Source organism: Nerophis ophidion, linkage group LG12 (assembly GCF_033978795.1).
Source record: "Nerophis ophidion isolate RoL-2023_Sa linkage group LG12, RoL_Noph_v1.0, whole genome shotgun sequence".
Taxonomy (NCBI): Eukaryota; Metazoa; Chordata; class Actinopteri; order Syngnathiformes; family Syngnathidae; genus Nerophis; species Nerophis ophidion.
Window position 1 is genome coordinate 62,972,743 of NC_084622.1, and position 19,627 is coordinate 62,992,369.

The following is a 19,627-nucleotide window of genomic DNA, read 5'->3' on the forward strand; positions in this document are numbered from 1 at the left end:
AAATACAACAAGCCACTGGGAACTGATTTTTATTGTTTTTAACCCTTTTGAAATTGTGATAATGTTCCCCTTTAATGGTGCCTTCACAGATGTGTAAGTTACCCATGCCTTGGGCACTAATACACCCCCATACCATCACAGATGCTGGCTTTTCAACTTCGCGCCTATAACAATCCGGATGGTTATTTTCCTCTTTATTCCGGAGGACACCACGTCCACAGTTTCCAGATATAATTTGAAATGTGGACTCATCAGACCACAGAACACTTTTCCACTTTGCATCAGTCCATCTTAGATGAGCTCGGGCCCAGCGAAGCCGGCGGCGTTTCTGGGTGTTGTTGATAAATGGGTTTGGCTTTGCATAGTAGAGTTTTAACTTGCACTTACAGATGTAGCGACCAACTGTAGTTACTGACAGTGGTTTTATGAAGTGTTCCTGAGCCCATGTGGTGATATCCTTTACACACTGATGTCGGTTTTTGACGCAGTACCGCCTGAGGTATCAAAGGTCCGTAATATCATCGCTTACGTGCAGTGATTTCTCCAGATTCTCTGAACCTTTTGATGATTTTACGGACCGTAGATGGGAAAATCCCTAAATTCCTTGCAATAGCTCGTTGAGAAATGTTGTTCTAAAACTGTTCGACAATTTGCATACAAAGTGGTGACCCTCACCCCATCCTTGTTTGTGAATTACTTAGCATTTCATGGAAGCTGCTTTTATAGCCAATCATGGCACCCACCTGTTCCCATTTAGCCTGCACACCTGTGGGATGTTCCAAATGAGGTTTGATGAGCATTTCTCAACTTTATCAGTATTTATTGCTACCGTTCCCCATTATTTTTGTCACGTGTTGCTGGCATCAAATTCTAAAGTTAATGATTATTTGCAACAACAACAAAAAAGTTTATCAGTTTGAACATCAAATATGTTGTCTTTGTAGCATATTCAACTGAATATGGGTTGAAAATGATTTGCAAGTCATTATATTCCGTTTATATTCATCATATGATGGCGCTTTAATAGCAATGTGTGTGCAGTTAATAGCTCTGATTACATTTGGTAAACCAGCTGTTGCTGCAAATTGCGTTTTTAATGTTTTAATGAATTTAATGTACTTGACTGACATGACGATAATTCTGTCCCACACGGCTGGAATTGCTTGACTAAGGCAGGGATCGGCAACCCAAAATGTTGAAAGAGCCATATTGGACCAAAAATACAGAACCAAATCCGTATGGAGCCGCAAAAAATCAAAAGTCAAATTACATACAGATAGTGTGTCATGAGATATAAAATGAAGTAAGAGGACTTTAAGGAAACTAAATGAACTCAAATATAGCTACAAATGAGGCATAAGCTTGCAGTCATGCAGGGACCAAATATGTCTGATAAGCACTACACACAAGTCAATAACATCAACAAAACTCACCTTTGATGCATTCACGCATAACGTTAAAAGTTTGGTGGACAAAATGAGACGGAAAAAGAAGTAGCATAAAACACGTCCTAGAAAGTCGGAGAAAGTTCTACATGGGGGTCACCAACCTTTTTGTAGCTGCGGACTGGTCAACGCTTGATAATACGTCCCGCGGGAAAAAGGGAGGTTTTTTGGATTGGTGCACTAATTGTAAGTGTATCTTGTGTTTTTATGTTGATTTATTAAAAATAAAACATTTTAAAATTTAAGAATAAATATCCATCCACCCATCCATCTTCTTCCGCTTATCCGAGGTCGGGTCGCGGGGGCAACAGCCTAAGCAGGGAAACCCAGACTTCCCTCTCCCCAGCCACTTCGTCTAGCTCTTCCCGGGGGATCCCGAGGCGTTCCCAGGCCAGCCGGGAGACATAGTCTTCCCAACGTGTCCTGGGTCTTCCCCGTGGCCTCCTACCGGTTGGACGTGCCCTAAACACCTCCCTAGGGAGGCGTTCGGGTGGCATCCTGACCAGATGCCCGAACCACCTCATCTGACTCCTCTCCATGTGGAGGAGCAGCGGCTTTACTTTGAGTTCCTCCCGGATGGCAGAGCTTCTCACCCTATCTCTAAGGGAGAGACCTGGAAACTCATTTGGGCCGCTTGTACCCGTGATCTTATCCTTTCGGTCATGACCCAAAGCTCATGACCATAGGTGAGGATGGGAACGTAGATCGACCGGTAAATTGAGAGCTTTGCCTTCCGGCTCAGCTCCTTCTTCACCACAACGGATCGGTACAACGTCCGCATTACTGAAGACGCCGCACCGATCCGCCTGTCGATCTCACGATCCACTCTTCCCTCACTCGTGAACAAGACTCCTAGGTACTTGAACTCCTCCACTTGGGGCAGGGTCTCCTCCCCAACCCGGAGATGGCACTACACCCTTTTCCTCTCTGAGCTGCCACCTTATCATGGTAGAGGAGTTTGCGTGTCCCAATGATTCTAGGAGCTATGTTGTCCGGGGGCTTTAAGCCCCCTGGTAGGGTCTCCCAAGGCAAACTGGTCCTAGGTGAGGAACCAGACAAAGAGCAGCTCGAAAACCTCTATGAAAAGTAAAAGCAAAGGACCCAGATTTCCCCTCGCCCGGACGCGGGTCACCGGGGCCCCCCTCTGGAGCCAGGCCCGGAGGTGGGGCACGATGGAGGGTCCCCCCTCCAATGGGCTCACCACCCATAGCAGGGGCCATGGAGGTCGGGTGCAATGTGAGCTGGGCGGCAGCCGAAGACAGGGCACTTGGCGGTCCGATCCTCGGCTACATAAGCTCGCTCTTGGGACGTGGAACGTCACCTCACTGGGGGGGAACGGAGCCTGAGCTAGTGCGCGACGTAGAGAAATTCCGGCTGGATGTAGTCGGACTCACTTCGACGCACAGCAAGGGCTCTGGAACCACTTCTCTTAAAAATAAATAGATAAATTAATACAAAATTCTTCTGAAGCCCGGTACCAGTCGAGCCGAGTCCCAGCGGCCCGGTGATTGGGGACCACTGATGTAAACAAACTACGGTGAGTTCAAGGACCGCCAAAATTAGTAGGACAAAACGGCGCTCGCCAAATACTCGAAACAGTGAAGCATGCTTAAAGGTCTACTGAAATGAGATGTTCTTATTCAAACGGGGATAGCAGGTCCATTCTATGTGTCATACTTGATCATTTCGCGATATTGCCATATTTTTGCTGAAAGGATTTAGTAGAGAACATCCACGATAAAGTTTGCAACTTTTGCTCGCTAATAGAAAAGCCTTGCCTGTACCGGGAGTAGCAGACGATGACGTAACATGTTTGATGGCTCCTCCTATAATGGGAGCCTCCAACAAAAAGTGCTATTCGGACCGAGAAAACGACAATTTCCCCATTAATTTGAGCGAGGATGAAAGATTCGTGTTTGAGGATATTGATAGCAACGGACTAGAAAAAAGAAAAAAAACGCTAATGCATTGGGACGGATTCCGATGTTTTTAGACACATTTACTAGGATAATTCTGGGAAATCCCTTATGTTTCTATTGTGTTGCTAGTGTTTTAGTGAGTTTAATAGTACCTGATAGTCGGAAGGGTGTGTTGACGCCAATGTCTCAGGGAATCGACGCCAGCTTCATGGACTGCCCAAGCTCAGCTTTTCTCCGGTAAGAAGCGACTTTTTAACCACAATTTTCTCACCAAAACCTGCTGGTTGACATTCGGTCGGGATCCATGTTCTCTTGACCGCTCTCTGATCCATAGGAAAGTTTCACCTCCAGGAATTTTAAACGACGAATCACCGTGTGTTTGTGTGGCTAAAGGCTAAAGCTTCCCAACTCCATCTTTCTACTGTGACTTCTCCAATATTAATTGAACAAATTGCAAAAGATTTAGCAACACAGATGTCCAAAATACTCTGTAATTATGACGTTAAAGCAGACGACTTTTAGCTGTGTGTGTGTGTGCAGCGATCATACTTCCTAAAAACTAGGGCTGGGCGTATCGATACCAAGTATCGATAGCATCGATACTTGGTGAGTATCGGTATCGTATCGATACTGGCGTGATGGTATCGATACTTCACCAAATTAAGCGAATCACTCCGATTTAAAAAAAATGTGAGCGCTCGTCACCACTAGTGATGGGTCGCGAACTAAATTTAAAAACACTTTAAAAATTCATCTTCAAGCCAAAACAAAATAAAATAAATACAATTAGCATGACGCTTGGTGCGTTGGCGCACACACATCAGTATAATTCGCTCCGAGGTTCACTCGGACACACACACACACACACACACACACACACACACACACACACACACACGCGTGCGTTTCCAGTGCGACTTAATGTCTTGGTTGTAAACTGTAAAGTATTTTATTGCACTAAAATAACGATAAGTATTTCTCAGTTCTTTTGTTTTGTGTTCATTTTTACAATCAATCAATCAATGTTTACTTATATAGCCCTAAATCACTAGTGTCTCAAAGGGCTGCACAAACCACTACGACATCCTCGGTAGGCCCACATAAGGGCAAGGAAAAATTCACACCCAGTGGGACGTCGGTGACAATGATGACTATGAGAACCTTGGAGAGGAGGAAAGCAATGGATGTCGAGCGGGTCTAACATGATACTGTGAAAGTTCAATCCATAATGGATCCAACACAGTCGCAAGAGTCCAGTCCAAAGCGGATCCAACACAGCAGCGAGAGTCCCGTTCACAGCGGAGCCAGCAGGAAACCATCCCAAGCGGAGGCGGATCAGCAGCGCAGAGATGTCCCCAGCCGATACACAGGCTAGCAGTACATGGCCACCGGATCGGACCGGACCCCCTCCACAAGGGAGAGTGGGACATAGAAGAAAAAGAAAAGAAACGGCAGATCAACTGGTCTAAAAAGGGAGTCTATTTAAAGGCTAGAGTATACAAATGAGTTTTAAGGTGAGACTTAAATTCTTCTACTGAAGTAGCATCTCGAACTGGAGGGCATTCCAGAGTACTGGAGCCCGAAATGAAAACGCTCTATAGCCCGCAGACTTTTTTTGGGCTTTGGGAATCACTAATAAGCCGGAGTCCTTTGAACGCAGATTTCTTGCCGGGACATATGGTACAATACAATCGGCAAGATAGGATGGAGCTAGACCGTGTAGTATTTTATACGTAAGTAGTAAAACCTTAAAGTCACATCTTAAGTGCACAGGAAGCCAGTGCAGGTGAGCCAGTATAGGTATATATGTATGTATATAAAGGTATATACAGTATAGGTATATATGTATGTATATATGTATATAAAGGTATATACAGTATATATGTATGTATATATGTATATAAAGGTATATACAGTATAGGTATATATGTATGTATATATGTATATAAAGGTATATACAGTACAGGTGTAATGTGATCAAACTTTCTTGTTCTTGTCAAAAGTCTAGCAGCCGCATTTTGCACCAACTGTAATCTTTTAATGCTAGACATGGGGAGACCCGAAAATAATACGTTACAGTAATCGAGACGAGACGTAACAAACGCATGGATAATGATCTCGGCGTCTTTAGTGGACAAAATGGAGCGAATTTTAGCGATATTACGGAGATGAAAGAAGGCCGTTTTAGTAACGCTTTTAATGTGTGACTCAAAGGAGAGAGTTGGGTCGAAGATAATACCCAGATTCTTTACCGTGTCGCCTTGTTTAATTGTTTGGTTGTCAAATGTTAGAGTTGTATTATTAAATAGAGTTCGGTGTCTAGCAGGACCGATAATCAGCATTTCCGTTTTTTTGGCGTTGAGTTGCAAAAAGTTAGCGGACATCCATTGTTTAATTTCATTAAGACAACTGTTTAATAACTAGTGTTTTCTTTTTTACTTCAGTTCTTGTGTGTTGTGAGGCGACTAGCCAAGTTCAGTATTTGTTTTCACCTTATTTGCACTATTTACTTTATTGTAATTGATATTATTACTTTTATATAATTTCTCAGTTCTTTTGTTTTGTGTTCATGTTTACAACTTTGTTCAATAACTAGAGTTTTGTTATCTACCTTCAGTGTTTGTGTGTTTTGAGGCGACAAGCCAGGTTCAGTAGTTGTTTGCACCTTATTTGCATTACTTTATTGCTATTGATATAGCTCGGTTGGTAGAGCGGCCGTGCCAGCAACTTGAGGGTTGCAGGTTCGATTCCCGCTTCCGCCATCCTAGTCACTGCCGTGTTGTCTTTGGGCAAGACACTTTACCCACCTGCTCCCAGTGCCACCCACACTGGTTTAAATGTAACTTAGATATTGGGTTTCACTATGTAAAGCACTTTGAGTCGATAGAGAAAAAGCGCTATATAAATATAAAAATATAATTCACTACTGCAAGGGTCACTGGTTCAAATCCCACCTAGAACCAACCTCGTCACGTCCGTTGTGTCCTGAGCAAGACACTTCACCCTTGCTCCTGATGGGTGCTGGTTAGCGCCTTGCATGGCAGCTCCCTCCATCAGTGTGTGAATGTGTGTGTGAATGGGTAAATGTGGAAGTAGTGTCAAAGCGCTTTGAGTACCTTGAAGGTAGAAAAGCGCTATACAAGTACAACCCATTTATCATTTATTTATTTACTTTTGTAATAAATATTTTATTTTTTGACTTAAATCGTTGTCCTGTGTTGTCTTATTATCATAATCAATTCATAAAGGCAAAAGTACAAATTTGTTTTTCAAAAGTATCGATACCCCGAAGTGCCCCCCCTTCCCCCCATCAGATGACGACACTTCCGGTATTGGTATCGGCGATACTGGCCGGTATCGTATCGGATTGATATCGCCCACCCCTAATAAAAACGCGTGACGTCTTGCGTACACGTCATCATTACATGACGTTTTCAAGACGGAACTCCCGGGAAATGTAAAATATAATATAAACAGTGTGCTTTCTAACAGGTTTGTGTCATGTTTGTCTTCCTGCCGAAACCATATTTAAAAAATGTTTTTTATTTTTTTTCACCCTCATTTTTTTTTCCATTTTTCATTAGTCCCAGTCCCAGTAGACCCCCAGACTAAGGGGTTTTAGGCCAGGACTTTCTTTGTTTAGTTTTCGCAGTTTTTTTTAACCGTGTTTTTGGTTCCTTTCTTGTGCTCTTATTTTGTTTCCACTTCCTGTTCTGTTTGTGTTGTTCCTACACTAGCTTCACACTGCTCCTTGGCGCTGTCTTCATCAGCTGGGGGTGATTAGTAATCATGATTTTCACCTGCTGCTAATCATCACCTGGGCACTATTTAAAGAGTCACATTTCTTTGAGAGTGAGTGTGTGTGTGGGATCTTTGTGGGTGGATGTGGGGGAGGCACCAGCATGGGTAGTGGGCGTTTGAATCTTGCTTAATGACTTTTATTCGCCATAGTTTTCTGAAGGCTATTTTTTTTCATGAACAGCATCCCTGTGTTTTTCTGGGGATTTACCCCGCTGCAATCTAGTTTGAATTTTGGACTTTTGAACATTAAACACTTCTTATCCTGCAAGTTGCATGCAGTCTCTTGCTTTTTCAAGATCACGACCTCCAATAGCAAGAGCATTCTTAACAGTTCACTGTGAAATTGGCTGTGCCAACTAGTGGTGGAGATGCTCGTAACAAAATAGTTTTCTTGCAGCTTAAAGCATAACGATTAGCTGAGAGTAGAAATGTCCGATAATGGCTTTTTTGCCGATATCCATTATTCCGATATTGTCCAACTCTTTACCGATATATACAGTCGTGGAATTAACACATTATTTGCATTAAAAAATGTAACAAGGTTTTCCAAAATAAATCAACTCAAGTTATGGGGGAAAAAATGCCAACATGGCACTGCCATATTTATTATTGAAGTCACAAAGTGCATCTTTTTTTTTTTAACATGCCTCAAAACAGCAACTTGGAATTTGGGACATGCTCTCCCTGAGAGAGCATGAGGAGGGTGAGGTGGGGGGGGGTGTATATTGTAGTCCTGGAAGAGTTAGTGCTGCAAGGGGTGCCAACATGGCACTGCCATATTTATTATTGAAGTCACAAAGTGCATCATTTTTTTTTTTAACATGCCTCAAAACAGCAACTTGGAATTTGGGACATGCTCTCCCTGAGAGAGCATGAGGAGGGTGAGGTGGGGGCGGTGTATATTGTAGTCCTGGAAGAGTTAGTGCTGCAAGGGGTGCCAACATGGCACTGCCATATTTATTATTGAAGTCACAATGTGCATCTTTTTTTTTTAACATGCCTCAAAACAGCAACTTGGAATTTGGGACATGCTCTCCCTGAGAGAGCGTGAGGAGGGTGAGGTGGGGGGGTGTATATTGTAGTCCTGGAAGAGTTAGTGCTGCAAGGGTTTCTGGGTATTCGTTCTGTTATGTTGTGTTGTGTTACTGTGCGGATGTTCTCCCGAAATGTGTTTGTCATTCTTGTTTGGTGTGGGTTCACAGTGTGGCGCATATTTGTAACAGTGTTAAAGTTTATACGGCCACCCTCGGTGTGACCTGTATGGCTGTTGACCAAGTGTGCGCTCTATAATTCTCCCTATCTTCGTGTACCACTCTGTACAACAACGTTTAAAAAAGTCATACATTTCACATATCACTCACAAAAGTGCACTTTATTTGTTTTAATCTATTGTAGTGGCGTTCTGTACAAAAAGTGCACCTTAAAGGCCTACTGAAATGAGATTGTCTTTTTTAAACGGGGATAGCAGGTCCATTCTATGTGTCGTACTTGATCATTTCCAGATATTGCCATGTTTTTGCTGAAAGGATTTAGTAGAGAACATCGACGAAAACGTTTGCAACTTTTGGTGCTGATTAAAAAGCCTCGCCTGTACCGGAAGTAGCAGACGATGACGTCACAAGGGTGAGGGCTCCTCATGTCCTCACATTGTTTATAATGGGAGCCTCCAGCAGCAAGAGCTATTCGGACGACAATTTCCCCACTCATTTGAGCGACGATGAAAGATTTGTGGATGATGATATTGATAGCGAAGGACTAGAAAAAATAAAATAAAATAAAAAGCGGCGGCAATGTGAGCATTTCAGATGTAATTAGACACATTTACTAGGATGAATTTTTGAAGATCCCTTATCTGCTTATTGTTTTAATAGTGTTTTTAGTGAGATTGTAAAGACATACCTCGAGGTCGAATAGCTGCGGTGAACACGCCGTGTCTCAGAGAGAAGCCGAGGACCCAAGCTCACAGCTGCCTTTTAAACAGCTGCTGCCGGAGGACGAATAATCCAATGATGTCTCCGGTAAGATATATATCACAATTTTCCCATCCAAAAACTTGCTGGTTGACATAGAGAAATATGTTCGCTCTGTGTTAAAAACAAAGAAACACCGGCTGTGTCTCGGTGCTGAAGACAGCTGCAATACACCGCTTTCCACCAACAGCATTCTTCTTTGACGTCTTCATTATTAATTGAACAAATTGCAAAAGATTCAGCAACACAGATGTCCAAATTACTGTGTAATTATGCGATGAAAAGAGATGACTTTTTTTTTAGGCTTCACGGTGGCAGAGGGGTTAGTGCGTCTGCCTCACAATACGAAGGTCCTGCAGTCCTGGGTTCAAATCCAGGCTCGGGATCTTTCTGTGTGGAGTTTGCATGTTCTCCCCGTGAATGCGTGGGTTCCCTCCGGGTACTCCGGCTTCCTCCCACTTCCAAAGACATGCACCTGGGGATAGGTTGATTGGCAACACTAAATTGGCCCTAGTGTGTGAATGTTGTCTGTCTATCTGTGTTGGCCCTGCGATGAGGTGGCGACTTGTCCAGGGTGTACCCCGCCTTCCGCCCGATTGTAGCTGAGATAGGCGCCAGCGCCCCCCGCGACCCCGAAAGGGAATAAGCGGTAGAAAATGGATGGAAAAAATGGAAGAGATGACTTTTAGCCATAAGTGGTGCTGGGCTAATATTTCCGTGCATTCCGTGACGTTTTCAACAAAAAACACACTAGGGCCAATTTAGTGTTGCCAATCAACCTATCCCCAGGTGCATGTCTTTGGAAGTGGGAGGAAGCCGGAGTACCCGGAGGGAACCCACGCATTCACGGGGAGAACATGCAAACTCCACACAGAAAGATCCCGAGCCTGGATTTGAACCCAGGACTGCAGGACTTTCGTATTGTGAGGCGAAATTTAAAATAGCAATTTAGTAAACTAAAAAGGCCGTATATGCATGTGTTGCAATGTTAATATTTCATCATTGATATATAAACTATCAGACTGCGTGGTCGCTAGTAGTGGCTTTCAGTAGGCCTTTAATTTAGTGTTGTTTTGATAAGTCATCTTAGTGACATCATGCACAAAAGTGCACACGTTTTGTTTTAAAATGTCTCTGACAATCTTGCACTTTCTGTTTTGAAATGTGACTTTAAGGTTTTACTACTTACGTATAAAATACTACACGGTCTAGCTCCATCCTATCTTGCCGATTGTATTGTACCATATGTCCCGGCAAGAAATCTGCGTTCAAAGGACTCCGGCTTATTAGTGATCCCCAAAGCCCAAAAAAAGTCTGCGGGCTATAGAGCGTTTTCCGTTCGGGCTCCAGTACTCTGGAATGCCCTCCCGGTAACAGTTCGAGATGCTACCTCAGTAGAAGCATTTAAGTCTCACCTTAAAACTCATTTGTATACTCTAGCCTTTAAATAGACTCCCTTTTTAGACCAGTTGATCTGCCGTTTCTTTCCTTTTTCTTCTATGTCCCACTCTCCTTTGTGGAGGGGGTCCGGTCCGATCTGGTGGCCATGTACTGCTCGCCTGTGTATCGGCTGGGGACATCTCTGCGCTGCTGATCAGCCTCCGCTTGGGATGGTTTCCTGCTGGCTCCGCTGTGAACGGGACTCTTGCTGCTGTGTTGGATCCGCTTTGGACTGGACTCTCGCGACTGTGTTGGATCCATTATGGATTGAACTTTCACAGTATCATGTTAGACCCGCTCGACATCCATTGCTTTCCTCCTCTCCAAGGTTCTCATAGTCATCATTGTCACCGACGTCCCACTGGGTGTGAGTTTTCCTTGCCCTTATGTGGGCCTACCGAGGATGTCGTAGTGGTTTGTGCAGCCCTTTGAAACACTAGTGATTTAGGGCTATATAAGTAAACATTGATTGATTGATTGATTGATTGAAATGACATGAATGTTTGTGCAAACTTTTTAATAAATACAGTTTTGGTCAATTGACTTAGTTGTGATTTCCTTCTCTGCATAAAAGTTTAAAAGTAGCATATATGAATGCAGTATGAAGAAGAATGTTTTAATGTAGACACATAGAATCATCATACTGCTGTGATTATATGTATCATGTGTTCATTCAAGGCCAAGGCAAAATATCGAGATATATATCGTGTATCACGATATGGCCTAAAAATATCGAGATATTAAAAAAAGACCATATGTAAAGTTTTTACTGTAAAATCAACAGTCTACTTAAAAATATTTCTATAATTAATAATGAAATGCAGAGGCGAATTCGTACATTATTCGCTGTTACAAGCCGCCCTCTGATGAAGAAAACCAGTTTGACATCCCTGATCTAGTACATTTATGGCTATGTCGAGTGAAAGACTTGATTAGTTAACAGTTGCACTATTTTTGGAATCCTAACCAGTAACATTTCACATGCAAACCTTGTAAATCGTGAGTCATCATTGCAAGACCTGCAAATCCAAAGGATCCCGCAGAAACGGCGTGAGCATAAGAAGTATTATTAGTCATTCCCAAAGCCCAAAAAAAGTCTGCGGGCTATAGAGCATTTTCCGTTCGGGCTCCAGTACTCTGGAATGCCCTCCCGGTAACAGTTCGCGATGCCACCTCAGTAGAAGCATTTAAGTCTCACCTTAAAACTCATTTGTATACTCTAGCCTTTAAATAGACCTCCTTTTTAGACCAGTTGATCTGCCGTTTCTTTTCTTTTTCTTCTATGTCCCACTCTCCCGTGTGGAGGGGGTCCGGTCCGATCCGGTGGCCATGTACTGCTTGCCTGTGTATCGGCTGGGGACATCTCTGCGATGCTGATCCGCCTACGCTTGGGATGGTTTCCTGCTGGCTCCGCTGTGAACGGGACTCTCGCTGCTGTGTCTTGGATCCTCTTTGGACTGGACTCTCGCGACTGTGGTGTATCCATCATGGATTGAACTTTCACAGTATCATGTTAGATCCGCTCGACATCCATTGCTTTCCTCCTCTCCAAGGTTCTCATAGTCATCATTGTCACCGACGTCCCACTGGGTGTGAGTTTTCCTTGCCCTTATGTGGGCCTACCGAGGATGTCGTGGTGGTTTGTGCAGCCCTTTGAGACACTAGTGATTTAGGGCTATATAAGTAAACATTGATTGATTGATTGAAGTATGGCGGTGACATTTGGCCAGACGCCTCCCGGAGGCAGGAGAGGGCGTCTGAATGTGCTCATTATACTAACTTGACCTGTGAGGTCAGAGACAGGAAGTAAGCTGGGAGACACAACTTGTAACCGAAGCTGACATGTTTTGCTTTCGACCCCCCACAAAGATACACAAAGATATTGAGAGTGGGATTCTCTTTTTTTTTGTTTTTGTTAAATTAAACCTGTAGTGCAGGGGTGCCCACACTTTTTCTGCAGGCGAGCTACTTTTCAATTGACCAACTCGAGGGGATCTACCTCATTTATATATATCATTTATATTTATTTATTTATGAAAGAGACATTTTTGTAAACAAGTTAAATGTGTTTAATGATAATACAAGCATGTGTAACACATATAGATGTCTTTCTTTCACAAAGACAAGAATATAAGTTGGTGTATTACCTGATTCTGATGACTTGCATTGATTGGAATCAGACAGTAATGATGATAACGCCCACATTTTCAAATGGAAGAGAAAAAAAGTTGTCCTTTCTGTACAATACCACATGAAAGTGGTTGGTTTTTGGCATCTAATTCATCCAGCTTCCATACACTTTACAAGAAAAACATTGGCGGCAAATTCCGTAGCTTGCTTGATTGACATTCACGGCACCCGAGGGTCTTGTGAGATGACGCTGGCTGCTGCCAGTTCATTATTATGAAAAAATGACAGAGAGGAAGGCGAGAAACACTTTTTATTTCAACAGACTTTCGCGCCGTCCCTTCCGTCAAAACTCTAAAGGCCGACTGCACATTTCCTATCTTCACAATAAAAGCCCTGCTTCATGCTGCCTGCGCTAACAAAATAAGAGTCTCGGAAAGCTGGCGTGCACAAGTGATGTGCACGCCAGCTTTCTGAGGGATCGCTTGTGCACGCCAGTTTTCCGAGACTCTGTATTTAGTTAGGTTTGCCTATTTATATCCTAGCCTTGTCTAGCGCCTTTAGTTAGCATTTTGTTTTTCTTTGTTTTACTTCGTGTTTTGAAGTAAATTATCCTAGCTTCGTCTAGCGTCCTTATTTTGTACTTTGTACTCCTGTTTTGTATTTTTCCCAGCCTGTATTGTTCCTAGCTTTGTCTAGCGTTTTCTGTTCTATTTTTGGTTGTTTGATATAGTTATTTATTCATGGTGTGTTTTTGTATTTCCACCATCGCCTTTTGTTTTGGCTACGTTCCACTTCCACCTAAATAAAGGAAGAACTTAACTATACCAAACTACGTCTCTGCATCCTTGGGATCCACTCTCCAATTTCGTGACAACTGTGACACTATTGTTCTTTTTTTTATTTATTTTTTTATAAATGTCTAATGATAATGTCAATGAGGGATTTTTAATCACTGCTATGCTGAAATTATAACTAATATTGATACTGTTGTTGATAATCATTTTTGTTTCACTACTTTTGGTTTGTTCTGTGTGGTGTTTGTGTCTCCTCTCAATTGCTCTGTTTATTGCAGTTCTGAGTGTTGCTGGGTCAGGTTTGGTTTTGGAATTGGATTGCATTGTTATGGTATTGCTGTGTAGTGGGTTGTTGGATTAACCCAGTGGGACATCGGTGACAATAATGACCCAGTGGGACGTCGGTGACAATGATGACTATGAGAACCTTGGAGAGGAGGAAAGCAATGGATGTCGAGCGGGTCTAACATGATACTGTGAAAGTTCAATCCATAATGGATCCAACACAGTCGCGAGAGTCCAGTCCAAAGAGGATCCAACACAGCAGCGAGAGTCCCGTTCACAGCGGAGCCAGCAGGAAACCATCCCAAGCGGAGGCGGATCAGCAGCGCAGAGATGTCCCCAGCCGATACACAGGCGAGCAGTACATGGCCACCGGATCGGACTGGACCCCCTCCACAAGGGAGAGTGGGACATAGAAGAAAAAGAAAAGAAACGGCAGATCAACTGGTCTAAAAAGGGAGTGGGCCTACCGAGGATGTAGTAGTGGTCTGTGCAGCCCTTTGAGACACTAGTGATTTAGGGCTATATAAGTAAACATTGATTGATTGATTGATTAAAAAAACATTTTTTTTTAAATATTAAATTTTTAAAAAAAATCGATTTTTTTAAAAATGAGAATCCATTCTGAATCGCACAACGCAAACGATTCGATTCGTATCCAAATCGATTTTTCCCACACCCCTAATATCTATGAAAAGGCTTTTTTTTTAAAAAGAAGGGTTTTTAAGCTTTTTTTAAAAGCATACACAGTCTGAAGTGCCCTCAGGCGGTCAGGGAGAGCGTTCCACAGACTGGGAGCAGCGGAGCAGAAAGCCCGGTCTCCCATAGTTCGTAGCTTTGTACTTGGAGGTTGGAGGAGGTTAGCCTGTTTGGGGTGAGCAGTTTTTTAAGGTAGACGGGGGCATTTCCATGGAGGCACTGGTGAGTTAGTAGGGAGATTTTGAATTCAATCCGGAGTGGAACAGGAAGCCAGTGAAGGGATTTGAGAGTTGGTGTGATGTGGTCGTATTTCCGCACTCTAATCAGGATCCTAGCAGCACTATTTTGTATGTACTGCAGCTTCTGAATGTTCTTGCTGGGGATCCTGACAAGAAGTGCGTTGTAATAGTCGAGTCAATATACTATAAAGTCTGCATACTCTAAATGTTAATGGAAGAGTTTAAGTAGATTAAAGGCCTACTGAAATGAGACTTTCTTATTCAAACGGGGATAGCAGGTCCATTCTATGTGTCATACTTGATCATTTCGCCATATTGCCATATTTTTGCTGAAAGGATTTAGTAGAGAACATCCACGATAAAGTTTGCAACTTTTGGTCGCTAATAAAAAAGCCTTGCCTTTCCCAAAAGTCGCAGACGATGACGTCAGAAGAGTGAGGGCTCCTCACGTCCTCACATTCTTTCTAATGGGAGCCTCCAGCAGTAAGAGCTATTCGGACCGAGAAAACGACAATTTTCCCATTAATTTGAGCGAGGATGAAAGATTCCTGGATATTGATAGCGAAGGACTAGAAAAAATAAAAAAAATAAAAATTAAAGTGGGACGGATTCAGATGTTTTTAGACACATTTACTAGGATAATTCTGGGAAATCCCTTATCTTTCTATTGTGTTGCTAGTTTTTTTGGGAGATTAAATAGTACCTGATAGTCGGAGGGGTGTGTCCACGGGTGTGTTGACGCCAGTGTCTGAGGGAAGTCACCGCAGATACAAGGACGGCGTAAACTCTACAGATCTACCGTAAGAGGCGACTTTTTACCACAATTTTCTCACCGAAAACTGCCTTTTAATAATTAGTCGGGATCAATGTTCGCTTGACCGCTCTGGTCCATAGTAAAGCTTCACCTCCGGGAATTTTAAACAAGGAAACGCCGTGTGTTTGTGTGGCTAAAGGCTAAAGCTTCCCACCTCCATCTTTCTACTTTGACTTCTCCATTATTAATTGAACAAATTGCAAAAGACTCAGCAACACAGATGTTCGGAATACTGTGTAATTGCACGATGAAAAGAGACGACTTTTATCCGCAAATGGTGCTGCGCTAACATGTCCCCTGCAACCAGGGACGTCACGCGCACGTGTCATCATTCCACGGCGTTTTCAACAAGTAATCCGCCGGAAATTTAAAGGGGAACATTATCACCAAACCTATGCAAGCGTCAATATATACCTTGATGTTGCAGAAAAAAGACCATGTATTTTTTTAACCGATTTCCGAACTCTAAATGGGTGAATTTTGGCAAATTAAACGCTTTTCTGTTTATCGGTCTTTTAGCGATGACGTCAGAACGTGACGTCACCGAGGTAATACACCCGCCATTTTCATTTTCACATTACAAACACCGGGTCTCAGCTCTGTTATTTTCCGTTTTTTCAACTATTTTTTTGGAACCTTGGAGACATCATGCCTCGACGGTGTGTTGTCGGAGGGTGTAACAACACTAACAGGGAGGGATTCAAGTTGCACCACTGGCAAGAAATCTTCCGCCAGACCCCCATTGAATGTACCAGAGTGTCTCCACATTTGACCGGCGATGCTAAGACAGACATGGCACAGAGATGTATGGATAACCTGCAGATGCATTTGCAACCATTAAGTCAACGAAATCACAAAGGTGAGTTTTGTTGATGTTGTTGACTTATGTGCTAATCAGACATATTTGGTCACGGCATGACTGCCAGCTAATCGATGCTAACATGCTACGCTAATCGATGCTAACATGCTATTTACGCTAGCTGTATGTACATTTGAAACTAGATACCCACATTTAATGCGAAACAAACACTTACCAATCGACGGATTTAAGTTGCTCCAGTGTCACAAGATGCGAAAGTCCTGATCGTTTGGTCCGCACATTTTACCGGCGATGCTAATAAGGCATGGGCCACTTCATTAGGTACGCCCGCGCTACGGCCGAATAGCGTCGATAGCTATTCGCTCAATAGCTTCAATTTCTTCTTCAATTTGGTTTTCGCTATCTGCCTCCATACTCCGACCATCCGTTTCAATACATGCGTAATCTGTTGAATCGCTTAAGCCGCTGAAATCCGAGTCTGAATCCGAGCTAATGTCGCTATATCTTGCTGTGCTAACCGCCATGTTGTTTACATTGGCAGCCCTGTATGACGTCACAGGGAAATGGATAGTGGTTTCGAAGATAGCGAAAATAAGGCACTTTAAAGCTTTTTTAGGGATATTCCGGGACCGGTAAAATTTTGAAAAAAATTTCCAAAAATACAACAAGCCACTGGGAACTGATTTTTATTGTTTTCAACCCTTTTGAAATTGTGATAATGTTCCCCTTTAAAATTGCAATTTAGTAAACTAAAAAGGCCGTATTGGCATGTGTTGCAATGTTAATATTTCATCATTGATATATAAACTATCAGACTGCGTGGTGGCTAGTAGTGGCTTTCAGTAGGCCTTTAAAAGATGTAAATGAACAAAACCCTTCAGACCAGGGACTCTATAAACGTGCTGGATCTTCGCTGGATGTTGCAGACTACACCAGGGCCAGGAATCTCTCAGGGCCACTGAAGACAGTCACTTAGAGTAAGAGCCACATACCTGCTTACAAACAAAACCAAACACACATTCTCGTGCGGACACGGTTTGTGGTCAGACCACAGAAGGAGTGAACCATCCGCCAAGCATTCCCTTAGAAGTCTTTTTGTAAACTACATTGCATGTGAGGGAGGAAGGATCCGTGTGACCGTAACAATCCTCTTCCTCTAACACAATGATTCACTTTATGGAGGAAGAGCAAGGGGCGGAATTTTTTCGATTTACCTCGAAAAGCCCCAGATGTGTTGTTTATGCTGCTAAATGTTGTGGAGGAAAGACCTATGTGCTAAAGAAAATTACATTTGAGAGTTGTTGATTTTTCTTCACTCTATCACAAAACAATAAGAGTTGTAGAAATGATGGCAAACTCAAGACGGCGATGACATTTTGTTCTTTACAGGTGTACGTAAACTTTTGACCACGTCTGTATAAGAAAGGTGAAGGTTTGTGTGACGCGTTGGTCGCATGGTGTTGCGGGTTTCGTTCTCCCCAGGATGCAGACGGGCTTCGGACACAGCGTGCAAGGTAGGAAATGATTTATCAAGAAATAAAAAGAGCTAGCATGGGAGCTAGAAAACAAAAAAAGGGCCTTAGCATGGAAGCTAGCATGAACAGGACCGGGAACAAAAGTCGTCACTTGGGGCGGCGTAGCTCGGTTGGCAGAGTGGCCGTGCTAGCAATTTGAGGGTTGCGGGTTCGATTCCCGCTTCCGCCATCCTAGTCACTGCCGTTGTGTCCTTGGGCAAGACACTTTACCCACCCGCTCCCAGTGCCACCCACACTGGTTTAAATGTAACTTAGACATTGGGTTTCACTATGTAAAGCGCTTTGAGTCAGTAGAGAAAAAGCGCTATATAAATATAATTCACTTCACTTCACTTGTTGCGTGTAGCAAATTAGGAAGCAAGACAGACTGACGGGAGAAGGCAGGCTAAATAATGACAGTAATCACAAAACCGGTGCGCGTCAGGAGCAAGCAGCAGGTGAAAACAATAAGCAATCATAGAAACAAACTGAATGTCAGGCTTGCCACTGACAGTTTGTTTGTGTTTTAGGTTTTCCTCTGTGTGTTTAGTATTTCCTGTCCTTAGTTCCTGTCAGCACTCTTATTTTGGTTCAACTTCCAGTTTGTCTCACTGCGTGCTTTGTTTCCCCTCAGCTGCGGTTGATTGGCACCTGGCCACACCTGGTGTCAATCAGCCCGCTCCCATTTGTACCTGCTTTGTCTTCCAGTCAGTGATGGATTATTGTCTTGTCGATGTCACTTCTTGTCGCTCCTGTCATTGCTACCTGTTGTGTCGTGTCGTATCTTGTCGAGTCAATGCAGCGTTGCGGTAAGCAATATTTAGTTGGATGTTTTTAGCTTACTGTCTTTTGTTCCCTGCTTCCAGTTTGTTTTCTTATTTTAAGTTCGACTTCTATTTCCTGCTAGATACCTGCTAGCTTCCACGCTAGGCCTTTTTGTTTGTTATCCGCCCAGGTGCACGCCTTTTGTTTGTACCCTTTGTTTGGTTTTGTTCTAGTATTTTATATTAAATCATGTTTTCTCACTCCATGCCTGCCTCCATCTCTGCATCTCGGGGTTCGTCAACAACAAACTTTCACACTGGGAGGCACACAAACCGCAACCAAATGAGTCCGAAACCGAACGAAAACACAAACAGACCCAAAAATCCAAACCAATGTTTGTTTGTCTTTGCACGTGTCCTGTGGGGGTGTCACCAAATGCCAGCTGGGATAGGCTCCAGCTCAACAATGAAAGTGTGAATAAAACCAGTCAGTTCAATTCGGACATTTATTTCTACTTCACTTCGGTGAAAAGATTTATTTTAATTTAATTTTGGCACTAGTGTGTGAATGTGAGTGTGAATGTTGTCTGTCTATCTGTGTTGGCCCTGCGATGAGGTGGCGACTTGTCCAGGGTGTACCCCGCCTTCCGCCCGATTGTAGCTGAGATAGGCGCCAGCGCCCCCCGCGACCCTGAAAGGGAATAAGCGGTAGGAAATGGATGGATGGATAGTCAACCAATTCAAAAATACATTGGACCTGACTCAATACGTTTGAGGATCTGAGATCAAAGGCCACATCAGTTCAGAATAAGAACTCCTTTGAAGTCGCACATGTTAAAGTTGTGCTGTTTTGAACTATGTTAAAAGATTACTTTTATTTTATCTTTTTAAAACATTATTTTCGTTGCTCCCAGAGATATTTGTACTTACAATTTGGATGCGGGTGTTTCTGGACGGTCACAAGTCAGTTTTCTTGTAACCTCTTTTTCACAGGGC